This window comes from Heterodontus francisci, chromosome 6 (genome assembly GCF_036365525.1).
Source record: "Heterodontus francisci isolate sHetFra1 chromosome 6, sHetFra1.hap1, whole genome shotgun sequence".
Lineage (NCBI taxonomy): Eukaryota > Metazoa > Chordata > Chondrichthyes > Heterodontiformes > Heterodontidae > Heterodontus > Heterodontus francisci.
This window is the reverse complement of record NC_090376.1, coordinates 121,880,992-121,896,879: the sequence shown is the minus strand read 5'-3', so window position 1 is coordinate 121,896,879 and position 15,888 is coordinate 121,880,992.

Below are 15,888 nucleotides of genomic sequence, written 5' to 3'. Positions count from 1 at the left end.
AATACAAACACTTTTAAAGTAGATTCTGCAGACTGTTTGCTGTACTGTGATGTTTAAACAGATACTGTTTGCTGAGTAAATGGACTTTGTTTGCTGTAAAGGAGACTGTTTGGTGTGAGTCCTGCTGTAAGTCCTGCCTCACCTCCAACTCATTGGCGGACATAGTGGTGTCAATAGACACGCTGAAAATAGCAGGAAGCAATATCTCTGGAAGAGCTGTGCATCACATCAGTCAGTGTGAGACTCTGTCATTGATTTTGTGATGACGTCGTGATATAAATAGTTAATACGTGCATCCCACATTTAGCAACAAAAAAATCTTTTTGCGCCAGCTTTCCAGGAGCACCAATACTTCTCTTAATCCACTCACCTAGTGAAGTAAAAGGAAAGACTTGTATTTATATGCCATGCTGGGTAAAAGTGGAGGTGGAGTATAAATGCCAGGATAGATCAATTGGGCCAAATGATAATGTTTCTTTGCTGCAGATTCTGTGTCATCCCCCATATGGCACTCTTCATGACCTCAAGATCTCAAAGCACTTTACAGCCAATAAAGTGCATCTTTGAAATGCAACGGCTATCATAACATCAGAAAAGTGGCAGTCAATTTGTGCACAGCAAGGTCCCACAGACAACAAGATAAATGACCAGATAATCTCCTCCTCTTCACAATGTTGGTTGAAGCTTTGAGCAGTAAATTGCATGAAAAAGATGAACAGTGCCACCCAAAGAACTACAGGGAGAGGGAAATTAAATTTGGAGGTATGTCTCTCCATTGAGCACAAAATGCCTGCTGGAGGCATCACTGATTCCTTTTCTGTAGCTGTAGAGCTCAATGATGCTCTGCAACCGCATTAATGTTGCGCTACAGTCCCACCACATTCTCAGATGTTTTGCTCATAATAGCCACCTGAGACAGTTGAAAGGTTGAGGTGAAACTGCTGCTTTTTCAATCAAGGACCTCCTAGCTCCAAGTCCAGCATTCAACCAATTAAATTTTTTAATTTTTAAAATTTTTTAATATGAAAGTGCAATGTTAAAATATAAATAAATATCTTGTAACCTGAGATAATGTGATGTTATTTGCACCTGAAATATCAAATAATTACGGGAGCATTTTTTTTACAAAGTATTTAGTCGGGAGTTTCTGGTATCACCGGCATTTGTTGCCCATCCCTAATTGCTGTTGAGAAGGTGGCGGTGAGCCGCTGTCTTGACCCACTGCAGTCCATGTGGTGGTCCATGTGTTAGGGAGGGAGTTCCAGATTTTTGATCCAACAACAGTGAAAGAACGATGCTATAGTTCCAAGTCAGGATGGTGTGTGACTCGGTGGGGAACTTGCAAGTGGTGGTGTTCCCATGCATCTGCTGCTCTTGTCTTTGTAGGTGGTAGAGGTTGCAGGTTTGGGAGGGGCTGTCGAAGGAGCGTAACCGATCTCTTCAGTAAATCATGTCTGTGTTATAGAATACAGTAAAGTCTCAAGCATTAGAATAGGATAGGACCATAAACATTTCAAGTAAGTTTCAAAATAATGAATACATTTTTATTCACTGAGAGACAATACATGCTAAATGTTAAGGATAATAATGATCTGATTGTGCAGAGTCAACATGGATTTATGAATGGGAAATCATGTTTGACGAACCTGCTGGAGTTTTTTGAGGATGTTACTAACAGAATTGATAAAGAGGAGTCGGTGGATTTTCAGAAGGCTTTTGATGAAGTCCCCTACAAGAGGTTGGTCAGCAAAATTAAAGCACATGGGATAGGAGGTAATATACTAGCATGGATTAAGGATTGGTTAACAGACAGAAAGCAGAGAGTAGGAATAAACTGGCCATTCTTGCATGGGCAGGCTATGACTAGTGGGGTACCACAAAGATCAGTGCTTAGGCCCCAGCTGATCACAATATATATCAATGATTTGGATGTGGGGACCAAATGTAGTATTTCCAAGTTCGTGGATGACACAAAACTAGGTGGGAATGTATGTTGCAAGGAACATGCAAAGCGGTTTCAAGGGGATTTGGAAAGACAGTGAGTAGGTAAGAATGTGGCAGATGGAATATAATGTGGAAAATTGTGAGGTTATCCACTTTGGTAGGAGGAATAGATGTGCAGAGTATTTCTTAAATAGTAAGAGATTAGAACGTGTAGATGTACAAAGGGACCTGGATGTCCTTGTCGATAATTCACTGAAAGCTAACATGCAGGTGCAGCAAGCAATTAGGAAGGCTAATGGTATGTTAGCCTTTATCGCAAGAGGATTTGAATACAGGAGTAGTGAAGTCTTGCTTCAATTGTATAGAACCTTGGTTAGACCCCACTTGGAATACTGTGTGCGGTTTTGGCCCCCTTACATTAGGAAGAATACTATTGCCATTGAGGGAGTGCAACAAAGGTTCACCAGACTTGTTCCCAGGATGGCGGGACTGTCCTATGAGGAGAGATTGGGGAAACTGGACCTGTATTCTCTAAGGCTTCGAAGAATGAGAAGTAATCTCATTGAAACCTACAAAATACTTAAAGGGATAGACAGGGTAGATGCAGATTTGATGTTTCCCCTGATTGAGGAGTCTAGAACCACGGGACACAATTTCAAAATAAGGGGGAAGCCACTTAGGACAGAGATGAGGAGAAATTTCTTTCCTCAGAGGTTGTGAATTTTTGGAATTCTCTACCCCAGAGGGCTGTGGAAGCTCAGTCATTGAGTATGTTTCAAGCAGAGATTGACAGATTTCTAAATACAAATGACAAAAGGGGACATGAGGATAAGTGTGGGAAAAAGTAATTGAAGTGGATGATCAGCCATGCTCATATTGAATGGTGGGGCAGGCTCAAAGGGCTGAATGGTCTACTCCTGCTCCTATGTTCCTATGTACAATTTTAAAAGGGGTGCAAAAAGAGAGACCTAGGAGTGTTTGTGCACAAATCTTTGAAGGTGATAGGGCAGGTTAACAAAGCAGTGAATAAAGCTTTATAAATACAGGCAAAGAGTGCAAAAGCCAGGAAGTTAGGTTAACCCTATATAAAACACTGGTTCAGCCCCAGCTGGAGTCTAATTTCCAGTTCTGTGCAGCATTCAGAATCACAGAATTGTTACAGTGCAGCAGGAGGCCATTCGGTCCATCGTGTCTGCACCAGCTCTCCGAAAGAGCAATTCACCTAGTGCCATTCCCCTGCCTTCTCCCCGTAACCCTGCACATTCTTCCTTTTCATATAACTATCTAATTCCCTTTTGAATGCTTCAATTGAACCTGCCTCCACCACGTTCTCAGGCAGTGCATTCCAGACCTTAACCATTTGCTGCATGAAAAAGTTTTTCCTCATGTCACTTTTGCTTCTTTTACCAAATACTTTAAATCTGTTTCCTCTCGTTCTTGATCCTTTCATGAGTGGGAACAATTTCTCCCTATCTACTCTGTCCAGACCCTTCATGATTTTGAATACCTCTATCAAATCACCTCTCAGCCTTCTTCAAGGAAAACAGACCTAACTTCTCCAATCCAATTTCATAACTGAAATTCCTCATTCCTGGAACCATTCGCATGAATCTTTTCTGTACTCTCTCCAATGCCCTCACATCTTTCCTAAAGTGCGGTGCCCAGAACTGGATGCAATACTCCAGCTGAGGCCAAACCAGTGTCTTATATAAGTTCAACATAACTGCCTTACCCTTGTACTCTATGCCCCTATTAATAAAGCCCAGGATACTGTATGCTTTATTAACCACTCTCTCAACCTGTCCTGCCACCTTCAATGACTTATACATGTGCATACCCAGATCCCTCTGCTCCTGCACTCCCTTTAGAATTGTACCCTTTATTCTATATTATCTCTGCATGTTCTTCCTACCAAAATGAATCACACTTTAGGGAGGACGCGAAGGCTTTGGAGCGGATACAGAAGAGATTGACTAAACTGGTTCCAGAAATAACCAGAAATGTTAATTGTTTCTCTCTTCAAAGATGCTGCCTGACCTGCTGAGTATTTCCAGCATTTACTATTTTTATTTCAGATTTCCAGCATCTGCAGTATTTTGCTGCTGTAACTAAGGAGCAATTTATTTCCAATGGCTGAAGGATCAATAAACAGAGGGCACAGATTTAACAGGATTGGCGACATGAGGAAAACCTTTTATGAAATGAGTGGTTAGGATCTGGAATGCGCAGGCTAATGGGGAGTTTGATATAGATTCAGTCGTAGCCTTAATAAGGGAATTGGATAAATAATTGAAGGAGAAAAAATTGCAGGGATTCGTGGAAAGACCGGGGTAGTGGAACTAACTGGGTTGCTCTTCAAAAGAACTGGTGCAGACTCGATGGGCCAAATGGCCTCCTTTTGTTCTACACTGTTCTATGATTCTATGATTGCCAAAGCAAACAACTGAAAACCTGCCAATAAAATCATGATGTAAATAAGAACATAAGAACTAAGAGCAGGAGTAGGCAATTCAGCCTCTTGAGTCTGCTCCGCCATTCAATACGATCATTGCTGATCTCATTGCGGCCGCAACTCCACTTTCCTGCCTATTCTCCACAACCCTTCAACTCTTTACTAATTAAAAATCTGTCTATCTCCTCCTTAAATTTACTCAATGTCCCGGCATCCACTGCGCTCTGGGGTAGTGAATTCCACAGACTCATGACCCTTTGAGAAAAGTAATTTCTCCTCATCTCTGTTTTAAATCTGCTACCCCTTATCCTAAAACAGAATTGAGGAGAAATTACTTCTCTCAAAGAGTCATGAGTCTGTGGAATTCACGACCAATAAATGAATTTATTTGTATCAGGATTGTGTGGTTCTTAAATTGGCTTACAGTATGATTCAAGTGTTGGATCCCATTAGTTGCACAAGGAGAGACGAAGTCCGATTGTAGCTTTAAGAAACTTTATTGCAGTACGTAATGGTTACATCATCAGATCAGCAAAGCGAACATGCACACACCTCACCTCTTCTCCTCACCTGCTTGCGCAGGGAAATCAAGCCTTTCTTCTCGTTCTTCATACAAATCAGTGACACCCCCTTTCTGTTCCCAATTGGTCTACAAACTTTGCAGTTTCTTGGTGTCAGGGCCTGATTGGGGTACTGCCTTGTCAATTTGTTTCACCTCCTTACTCTAGCAGTTTCTCATCCCCCTATCTCCTTGGACCGTTAGGCTGATTGCTATACAATAGGCTACTATTAAGCAGTCTGCAGCTGTCCTGTTAGTTTCTGCTTGTTAGTCTGCTTCTATTGATAAGCTGTCTCAGCAGCACTGAAGTTACTTTATTATTTCTGATAAGCTGTCTCTGCAGCTCCGAGGTTAGTTTGTTAGTAGTCTATAATTAATTCATTAGTTCACTTTAAATGTCCCCATTGTTCTGTCCCCACAGTCCCCCCTTTGATTCTTCAAACACTTTTAAGAATCATTCCCTTGATCCCACCTAGGTGCCTTTAATGGTCTCTACTTGTCTAGAAACAGCCTTCAACACCCGGAGGGGTCGCACTCAATACGTTGCCTGCTTGTGCCACAAGAGGGGTCTGCGGGAGCTCTGTAAAGTCATAGGTTTTGCAGGGGCTTCAGTTACTTGTTTACAACAACACTTAATAAGCACAAATGTCAAATACAGAATTACAGTTATAACTAAAAAGAAGACCAAGCCCTCTACCACCGAGGTCCCTATCGAGCCCAACCAACTGGTCGCCCAACTCCATAAGGTGAGGGTTGGGGGTTGTTTTAGCTTTTCCACTTCCTTTCAGATGTGTTCTGCCAGATTAGAAATTTCTTCGGAGCTATCTGGAATGTAGGTGCAGCACTCTGGTCCTATCAGGGCACATGTACCCCCCTTTTCTGCTAGGACAAAATCTAAGGCCATTCGGTTCTGGAGTGCTACTGTGCAGATAGCTACCATTTCTGCATTTATTTTAACGAGGGCTTCGGCGGTGTCATTGGCCACTTTTTTTAGGACCGAAGCCATGTTGATGGATTCCCTAGCTACTTTAGCTGTCCCATACCACGGGAACATGATCGAGAAAAACCTCTCCATCTCGGTGATAGCTCGTCTCGTCCTTTGCCCTTGAGGCGGCTTAGGCAGGGAGGTCAAATGATGGATATAAGGTGTAACATAACCTAAGTAACATGATTCTGTCCAGAATTTCGGTAACCAGTGATAGGCTTTATTGCCGCAAATAAAATAAGTACCATTATAGGCAATGGGGTTTTTAGTCGTTTCGGGGTCCAATCGCCAGGCGGTGTCCTGCCCTTTTAGTTCCCCAAGGTCCCGCAGGAGAATAGCTTTAGCGCCCGGAGTTACATTGAAATAGTGGGAGCAGTTACTTCATCCCACCTCTTGTCCACCACTTTGGTCTCTGACCAGGCATATGAATCCCAGTGGTCTTCCCACGCCTGAGGTGTTAGTAAGGACCAAGAACGGGGGCTCTTGGGTCCGATCGTAATGGGGCTGGTATCACCCCATGAAGGCCCTTACGTTATATGATATGTTCCGAGACCCTTTTATGATCCATTCCGCCGTCTCCGACGCATTGAAGGGAATGGGGCGTAAGGGGATGCCCCCACTTGAGTGGATGGGCACGTGTGCACATACCCAGCAGCGGGAGAGGTTAGCTTCTTTGGCATATGTATAAGACATATAAAGGAAAGAGTTAACATGTAATTCCCTAGACACTCGATTAGTTTCCCCATGTGGGCAGGTTTGGTTAGTCAAAAGTGAGCAACTACTTAAAATAAATGCAAAGAAAGATAATAAAAATTCTGAACAGTACGTAATTAATAATTCGGCATTCAATCACGGGTCGCTCGTTTTACGTGAGAGGCGTATATCCAGGTTTTCTTTCCTTCGACTTTAACTGCTGCCTGGGTTGTCAGTAGCACTTGGAAAGGTCCCTCCCACTTGGCGTCCAAAGGTTCTTTGTGTATTTTCTTCACATAGATCCAGACTCCCGGGACGATGTCGTGCCCTCTTTCTGGTGGGTCACCCCAAGCTGCCGATACCTGCGAGGAAGTAGAACTGATAGCATTTGTTAGGTTCTGGCAATATTCTAGTAAAGCGTCGCTCATCAAATGACAATCAGCTTTTTGCAGATCAATCGTTCCTGGCAAAGACATGGGTCTCCCGGTTATTATTTCAAATGGGCTCAGGCCCGTAGTTCTGTTCGGGGTCGCTCTGATACTACACAGAACTATCGGCAACGCCTGAGGCCACAGTATTCCTTCCTGGTGATACTTGGATAGTCGCTGTTTTAGCGTCTGATTCATTCGTTCCACTTGGCCTGATGACTGGGGATGATGAGGACATTGTAAATCCCACGGAATGTTCAGTAGTCGACAGACTTCCTGACAGACCGCGCCTGTGAAATGAGTTCCTTGATCAGAGTCAATGCTAACAGGTACTCCCCGTCTGGGGATGTAATCCTTACACAGGACCTTAGCAGTGTGATTGGCCGTGGCTTTTCTAGCTGGGACGGCCTCTACCCATCGAGAAAATTTGTCGACAATGACTAAAATGCCGGTGTATCCCTGGCAAGGTGGAAGAGTGATATAGTCGACTTGTAAGCACTGAAATGGGCCGGCTGGAGCAGGGGTTCTTAGTTGAGGCATCATCGTGGTGTCCTGGATTGTTTTTCTGACAGACCACACAGTGGTCAGCCACCAGCTGGGCGTGTTTTTTGAACCCTCGACCCCACCAGCTTTTCTGGAACGGTGCTGTCATCTGTTGCGGGGCCAGGTGTCCCCAGGAGTGAATTTGTTGGGCTAAAAAGGGCATCAGCGCCTGTGGTGCGACGGGTTTCTCAGTGTCCCTTTGACTCCAGATGCCGTCATCACATAACTTAATCCCTGCTTCTATCCAGGTCCATTTTTCATCTTTGGAACATTCACTCTGCATCACTTGTAGGTCTTGTGTCAGACGGGACGCATTCAGTTTACATATTTGTGTCCGTGCGTCCGGGGGATCACCCTGCGAGGCGGCTTCCTTGGCTGCCTTGTCAGCTCAGGCATTCCCCTTTGCCTTTATGGTGTTGTCTTTCGTACGGGCTTTACATTTCAAGATAGATACCTTTTGTGGCAATTACATGGCCTCTAGTAAGTCTTGGACTTCTTTCCCATTTCGAATAGGTGTACCAGCAGCAGTGAGAAATCTTCTTTTGCGCCACAGCTGACCAAAGTCGTGAGCGACTCCAAAAGCATACCGTGAGTCTGTGTAAATATTAGCTGTCTTCCCCTCTGCTATTCGACATGCTTCCGACAGGGCTCACAGTTCGGCTTGTTGGGCCGATGTCCCTGAAGGCAGGCATCCCACTACCACAACTTCATGTAGGGTTGTAACTGCCCATCCTGCTTTCCGTGTACCGTTGTCAACAAAGGAGCAGCCGTCTGTAAAAAGGATTAAATCCGGATTGTGCAATGCCTCCTCCGCCGCTAGGGTTACTTCCTCTGTCTCTCTCATAGCCTCCACACAGTCATGCTCTTCCCCCTCTTGCTCTGCAGGCAACGGGAGCATAGTTGCTGGGTTTACCGGGCTGGCTCAGCCTAAATGGAGGTTGGGGGCCTCTAAGACCGTTGTCCACCAGGTCCATCTGCCTGTTGTCACTTGGGATACTCTATTCATGGATAGCAATGTGTGGACGGTGTGCGGACACTTGACGTAGCCATTACCGCTTGACATGTAGCTTCCATAGCTCTTAAGCAACTGCCCCATCCTAGGGCGAGGGTGTCCAGTCTTTTCGAATAATATCCAATAGGTCTCTGTTTATCCCCATGCTCCTGTGTCAGTATGGCAGTCATATAGCCCTCTTTTTCGTGTACAAACAGGGTAAACGGTTTCCCGTTGTCAGGGATTCCCAGGGCTGGTGCTGAACACAGAGCCCTCTTTAAGTTTTCGAAAGCTTCTTGTTGTTCTTTGGTTAGGGTAACTGATTGTTTAGAGGCCCGCTTTCCCTTCAAGAGATCGGTTAATGGTTGAGCCAGTTGTGTGTAGGAGTCGATCCAGTTTCTGTTGAAGTTACACAAACCCAAAAAGGACCTAAGCTCCTGGATAGTGGTGGGCAGTTTGGCAGCTCGAATGGTGTCGGTCCTGTCCTGGGTGAGTTCTCTCCTGTCGAAATCTTTTGTCCCAGGTACACGACCTCTCCTTCTGCTATCTGTGCTTTGTCGATACTGGCCTTGTGTCCTCTCTGATGAAGGTGGTCCAGCAGGGTACGCAGATCTTGTTCGTGCTGTTCTTCTGCCTCAGAGGCTAACAGAATGTCGTCCACATACTGGATGACCGTGGAGTGCATGGAAGGTAACTCCCTTAGATGGTTTTGTAGGGCCATATGGAACACTGTAGGGCTGTTGTGGAAACCCTGCGGCAGCCGTGTCCAGGTGTACTGTTGTTGTTGTACGGTAAAGGCGAACCACGGTTGGACCTCGGGTGCCAGTGGCACCGACCAAAATCCATTGGCCATATCGATAACAGAGAACCATTCGTGTTCCGGTTTCAGGGCATTAAATACTGTAGAGGGGTCAGCTACCAGAGGGGCCTTTTGATCAATACACTGGTTAGCCTTTCTATAGTCAACAGTAAGCCGCCAGGTCCCATTTGGTTTCCGTACTGGCCACACAGGGCTGTTTGAGGTACTGTGTGTCTTAACCAGCATGCCTCGCTCCTCTAGCTGTCTAATTACGGGTAGGATTCCTGCAATAGATGTTGGACTAATGGGGTATTGTTTAGTACAGGGCGGAACGGATCCTGTAAACGTTGCCGGTTCCATTTGAAGTAGCCCACAATCGTTCTTATCCCGGGCCCATATTGGGTGCTCCCTCAGCTCCTCTTTCTTCAGACTTCTGATCGACCAAGTTACCTGGCTGCCTTCAAAATGCAATGAGGAGTTCAGCTGGGTGAGAATGTCCATACCGAGAAGGGCTTGGTCCACCGGGCCTATCCAGACTGGTGTTAACAATTCGTGCGGACCAAGACCAATGCATATGGGCTGGGTCTTCCTGATTACCAACCCATGGCTCCCAGCTCCATGAGCTGTTTTAGTCTTACCGTCCATCGGTAGGGAGTTTCCGTATTGTTGGGGTAGGCAAGTTAGTTCGGCTCCGGTATCCAATAAGCAGTCGATGTCTTGGTCACCCACCCTCGCAGTTACATACAATCCATCTTTTCTGTGTTCTATTAGCGCCAGGAGAGGTGCTGAAAAGGCGAGGGAGGGCTCCTCTAGTTCTTTGTCACATCGAGTAAAGAGGACATCTTCTGTTGCTGGGGCGTCAACCGTTTGAACTTCTCAAAGAGGTCGTTGGCATCAGGGGAGGGAGCTGGTTTGGGTGCCGGGTTGTATCCTTGGCGTCCTCTGCCTCGTCCTCTCGCTCTACACGTCTTAGCCCAATGGCCTTCCTTCCTGCAGTGGTGACATGCCCCAGGTCGCTTATCAGGGCCTTTGGGCGTCCAACCCACCTGCAGGGCTCGGAGCTTTGCTCCCATGTCCCTGTCCAGCTGACTGCATCGGTCAACCACTGTTGCGAAGGATATATCTGTGCCGTCCCAATTCGGTAGGGTTACCTTCAACATCTTTGATAGTTCTGGTTTTAATCCCGTGATAAACGCCCACTTCAGAGGTGGAAAGCAGGAGTCGTCTAGTGCCTCTGGGGAAAGGTCCGTTATCCCCGAGTACTCCGACCAAACAGATCTAAACCTCTCTTCATACTCCCGCATCTCTTCGGTACCTTTTTGCTGACGGGCTATAATTTTATTCCAATCTGTCTTTGTGGGACAGAACACTCGCAGCCACTGTCTAATCGCAGCCCATCCGGCATATAGTCGCTGCTCGTCCTCGCCCAAAGCAATTTGGACCTCTCTGTTCAGTCTTCGCCCCGCTCGCCCGGGCACTATCACAGTCAAAATCTTTACCCCATCCCACGGGTGGAGGTGGTAAATTCTCTTCAGACATTCCAACTGTTCCCATGTCTTCTGGCCCCCCTTTTTCGGGTCAGGCAATTCTTCAGACCATTTATCAATTTTCTCAGGATCCACCAGGACATGCATCCAATAAGTGTTGTGCTCAGACGTAATCACCTCGTTACCATCTGTAGTCTTCTTTTCCTGCTTGACCTTAACGCGTTTCTTTTTGGGGGGGGTGCGAGCCGTGCAAAAGGGTGCTCATTATCAGTATCACTTTCTTCACTGGAGGACTCAACTTCCTCTAGACCGTCTTGACGCAGTTGCGTTTTTCGTAGTTCTTTTAGTAACGACTCCAGGTCCGGGTACAGGCGGGACGTGTGGAGTCCGCAGGGTGGCCCCGGTCCCTTCGGTTGCGCCGTCCGTTCTTCTCGTAATTGTTTTTAAGTTCTTTATTTTCGGTTTCCAACCTTGCTTTTTCAGTTTCTAGTTTTTCTAATTTAAGCTTTTCCTTCCTTAATTGTTGCAAACCGCCTTCAGTTGGTCCTTCGCATTAGTCAGATCGCGGTTGGGTTGAGCTTGTTGGATAATTTCATTACGCTGTCGGACCTGGCCCATTACGACTAAGGATCATTGGGTCCGTTCTTTATCCTTTAAACGGGTTGTTTTTCCCCAGACTCTCTTTATATCTTCCAAGGACCACTGTCCCGTGGAGGTGCCATATTTTTGCCCAATTTCGGTGTACGTTTTAGCCAAATTAAACTGTTGCTCTACATAGTCTTTTAACTGCCGAAGTATTTCATTTTCGGGAACGTCAGGTGGGGCTCGCCCACCTTTGACGGTAGTTGGTAACTGTCAGTTGCCTTTATCAGTCATTTTATCAATTCGAGTAGGGAGGTAGGTCTTGAGCCGTTAGTCTTTTGAGTCGAGTAGGTATTTCGTCAAATACCGCCAAGTTAGACGTCTATAAAGGGCTCTCGAGCCGCAAAAGAAAAGTTCGGGATCGCGTGGTGGAGTATCGGGGTCTAGACAACGGGCCCAGGACTTTTTAAAACAAAGAGGAGTCCTTACCTCCAGGAGCCGATGTAGGTCCGATGTCCAGTGCTTTGGTCTTTATCCTCCAGCGATCCTGCCGACTACACCAAGTTGTTGGATCCCATTAGTTGCACAAGGAGAGACGAAGTCCGATTGTAGCTTTAAGAAACTTTATTGCAGTACGTAATGGTTACATCATCAGATCAGCAAAGCGAACATGCACACACCTCACCTCTTCTCCTCACCTGCTTGTGCAGGGAAATCTAGCCTTTCTTCTCGTTCTTCATACAAATCAGTGACACCCCCTTTCTGTTCCCAATTGGTCTACAAACTTTGCAGTTTCTTGGTGTCAGGGCCTGATTGGGGTACTGCCTTGTCAATTTGTTTCACCTCCTTACTCTAGCAGTTTCTCATCCCCCTATCTCCTTGGACCGTTAGGCTGATTGCTATACAATAGGCTACTATTAAGCAGTCTGCAACTGTCCTGTTAGTTTCTGCTTGTTAGTCTGCTTCTATTGATAAGCTGTCTCAGCAGCACTGAAGTTACTTTATTATTTCTGATAAGCTGTCTCTGCAGCTCCGAGGTTAGTTTGTTAGTAGTCTATAATTAATTCATTAGTTCACTTTAAATGTCCCCATTGTTCTGTCCCCACACAAGTAAACTGGATATTGCAAAATTGTTTACTATGATGCATGAAAATTCCCAACAATGACAATTACTAGATGAACCACAGATCTTTGACAATTTGTACAATATTGATGTCACAATTTTCTGCAACCTCATATACTGGCCTCAGATGACTGCTCTCTGTAACATACTGCCCACATCAAACCATTTGTAACATTTATTTTCAAACTTTAGTTCTAAGGTCATGAATCACTTTTGTTCATCACAGCAGCAGAAAATTGTGCATCACTGGACATCATCCAAAATTGAACCAACTGCATCATGTCTTTGGTGTTTGTGGGCTGTATCTTCTGTGTGATGCAAATAGGAATATAGGAACAGGAGGAGACCATTCAGCCCCTCGAGCCTATTCCACCATTCAATTTGATCATCTCTACCTCAACTCCATATCCCTTAGTCGAATAATGAGAGGTGATCTCTTTGAAACATAGACGTTTCTGAAGGGACTGGACTGTATAGACACTGAGGGGTTGTTTGCCCTGACTGGGGAATCTAGAACATGGGGGCACAGTCTCAGCATAAGGGGGTGATCATTTAGGACTGAGATGAGGAGAGGGGTGTAAATCTTTGAAATTGTTTACCCCAGGGGGTTGTGGATGATCCATCGTGGAGTATATTCAGGACTGAGATAGACAGATTTTGATCTCTAAGGGAATCAAGGGATGTGGGGAGTGGGTGGGAAAGTGGAGGTGAGGCAGAATTTCAGCCATGATCATATTGAATGGCAGAGTAGGCAAGAGGAGCCAAATGGTCTACTCCTACTCCTATTTCTTATGTTCTTATGTAATACCCCTTCCCCAACAAAAATCTATCAATCTCAGTTTTAAAATTTTCATCTGATGCCTCCCCCCCCAACCACTGCCACCCCCATCACCACCAGCCGAAACAGCTTTTTGGGGGAGAGAGTTCCAGATTTCCACTCCCCTCTGTGTGAAGAAGTGCTTCCTGACATCACCCCTGAACAGCCTGGCTCTAATTTTAATGTTGTGTCCCTTAAATTCTCCGCTTATTTTCAAAGAAAATCAGTTTTTGTTTCTCTTTATGGCCCTTTTCTTGAGTAATCATGTTTCAATTGCCCACCATCCCTGGGCATGTCTCAATTTTTCATAGTACCATGACTTGATGGTTGTTGTCCCCTCAGGAGATGTAGCAAAGTGAGGCTGTGCACACATGTGCCTGTCACTCTTAATCGTCACCCCATAATAGTGTATGAGGATTTTGACATTCCTCAGCCTGAGGAAAGCCTTTGTCCCTTGCGTACCCTTTGGCGTTGTCTGCCTTTGCTATCCACTGTGATGTATGGTGCCTAATGGGAATGCCACACAGATTTCCATGTTGTATCAACAGGTGTGAAGTATCAACAAACCTTCCTGGGGCTGTTCTTCGATCAGACCCCATGAGAAATATAAACACCTGAATTTCATTTTCAAAATGTCAAGTATTTCCCCCACTGACAATCTTCTCACAATCCCTGTGGGAACATGTGCCATATCAGAACTCCCTTGCTGTGCTCTGTTTAGGGAAGTTCAGCAGAGCATTCACGAGCCACGGCTTTCCAAGCCTCCGTATTCTTCTGAACAAAGAATAAATTTTAACATGTACAGAACCAAGATCAGAAGAGCAATTAATTTTCCCGGCGGAGCAGCAGGAGAAGGTAGCGACTCTTCGGTGGGTGAGTGAAGGCATCAGGAGCTGTGTTTTATAAGTAAGTACTTACTGTTTTACTTACTGTTTTCCTTGTCTTTGAGTTTCTTTTGGCGCCGGAGGAACCGGAAGCTGGTCGGCAGCGAGGACTCCTGGGTGGGTATTTTCCTTAAAGGTGCGGAGCTCCGTGGACTCGGCCTCATTTCCCGGCGGAGCAGCAGGAGAAGGTAGCGACTCTTCGGTGGGTGAGTGAAGGCATCAGGAGCTGTGTTTTATAAGTAAGTACTTACTGTTTTACTTACTGTTTTCCTTGTCTTTGAGTTTCTTTTGGCGCCGGAGGAACCGGAAGCTGGTCGGCAGCGAGGACTCCTGGGTGGGTATTTTCCTTAAAGGTGCGGAGCTCCGTGGACTCGGCCTCATTTCCCGGCGGAGCAGCAGGAGAAGGTAGCGACTCTTCGGTGGGTGAGTGAAGGCATCAGGAGCTGTGTTTTATAAGTAAGTACTTACTGTTTTACTTACTGTTTTCCTTGTCTTTGAGTTTCTTTTGGCGCCGGAGGAACCGGAAGCTGGTCGGCAGCGAGGACTCCTGGGTGGGTATTTTCCTTAAACCCGAGGCACTACACATGTAGTGTCTCCCACCCATCCTCCTGCTCTAACCTAATAATAAGACCCTTTTTACCCTCCTCCTCTAGCCAAAAAGGACTGAACAGGTAAGCTATTTACTGTTTTTGTTAATATCTATAGTTGTACTTAACTAAGGGGTAATTGAATAAAAGAAATGGCAGCCAGTGTAGTGTCTTGCTCCTCCTGCAGAATGTTCGAGGTGAGGGAAACCTCCGGTGGCCCTGCCGACTTCACCTGCTGGAAGTGCATCCGTCTCCAGCTCCTATCAGACCGTGTTAGGGAATTGGAGCTGGAGCTGGATGAACTGAGGATCATTCGGGAAGCTGAGGGGTTGATAGATAGAAGCTACACGGAGGTCGTTACTCCACAAATCAAAGGCAGCTGGGTAACAGTTAGAGGTGGGAAGAGGTCAGTGCAGGGATCTCCTGTGGTCGTTCCCCTCAACAACAAGTATACAGTTTTAGATACTGTTGGGGGGGACGGCCTATCGGGGGCAGGCTGCAGTGACCGGGCCTCTGGCACGGGGTCCTGCACTGTGGCTCAGAAGGGAAGGAGGGAGAATGGGAGAGCACTAGTCATCGGGGACTCGATGGTGAGGAGTACGGACAGGCGGTTCTGTGGGCGCAGGCGACACGCACGGATGGTTTGTTGCCTCCCTGGTGCCAGGGTCCGTGATGTTTGTGATCGCGTCTTCAGGATCCTTAAAGGGGAGGGGGAGCAGCCAGAGGTCGTGGTGCACATTGGCACCAACGACGTAGGAAGGAAGGGTGGCACAGATGTTAGAAGTGAGTTTAGGGAGTTAGGCTGGAAGCTGAAAGCTCGGACGGACAGAGTTGTTATCTCTGGTTTGTTGCCGGCGCCACGTGATAGTGAGGCTAGGAATAGGGAGAGAGCACAGCTGAACACGTGGCTGCAGGAATGGTGTAGGAGGGAGGGCTTCCAGTTCTTGGATAATTGGACTGCATTCTGGGGAAGATGGGACCTGTTCAAACAGGACGGGCTGCATCTGAACCAGA